Here is an 830-nt window from a genome sequence, read left to right on the forward strand (position 1 = left end):
AGGGTTAGGTCTCTTAGGGTTAGGGTTAGGGTTAGGGTTAGGGTTAGGTACATGCCATGCACAGCAGAGGTTTAGAGCTTCGTTTAGGGTTAGCTCTCTTAGGGTCAGTTTTAGGGTTAGGGTTAGGGTTAGGGTTAGGGTTAGGGTTAGGGTTAGGGTTAGGGTTAGGGTTAGGTACATGCCATGCACAGCTGAGATTTAGAGTTCCGTTTAGGGTTAGGCCTCTTAGGGTCAGGATTAGGGTTAGGTTTAGGATTAGGGTTAGGGTTCGGGTTAGGGTTAGGGATAGGGTTAGGGTTAAAGTTAGGTACATGCCAGGCACAGCTGAGGTTTTGAGTTCCGTTTAGGGTTAGGTATCTTAATGATAGGGTTAGGGTTAGGGTTAGGGTTAGGGTTAGGGTTAGGGTTAGGGTTAGGGTTAGGGTTATGTACATGCCATGCACAGCTGAGGTTTAGAGTTCCGTTTAGGGTTAGGTCTATTAGGGTTAGGGTTAGGGTTAGGGTTAGGGTTAGGGTTAGGGTTAGGGTTAGGGTTAGGGTTAGGGTTAGGTACATGCCAAGCACAGCTGAGGTTTTGAATTCCGTTTAGGGTTAGGTCTATTAGGGTTAGGGTTAGGGTTCGGGTTAGGGTTAGGGTTAGGGTTAGGGTTAGGGTAAAGTTTAGGGTTAGGGTTAGGGTTAGGGTTAGGGTTAGGGTTAGGTACATGCCATGCACAGCAGAGGTTTAGAGCTCCGTTTAGGGTTAGCTCTCTTAGGGTCAGTTTTAGGGTTAGGGTTAGGGTTAGGGTTAGGGTTAGGGTTAGGGTTAGGGTTAGGCTTAGGCTTAGGCT

This window comes from Falco peregrinus, unplaced genomic scaffold (genome assembly GCF_023634155.1).
Source record: "Falco peregrinus isolate bFalPer1 unplaced genomic scaffold, bFalPer1.pri scaffold_22, whole genome shotgun sequence".
NCBI classification, from domain to species: domain Eukaryota; kingdom Metazoa; phylum Chordata; class Aves; order Falconiformes; family Falconidae; genus Falco; species Falco peregrinus.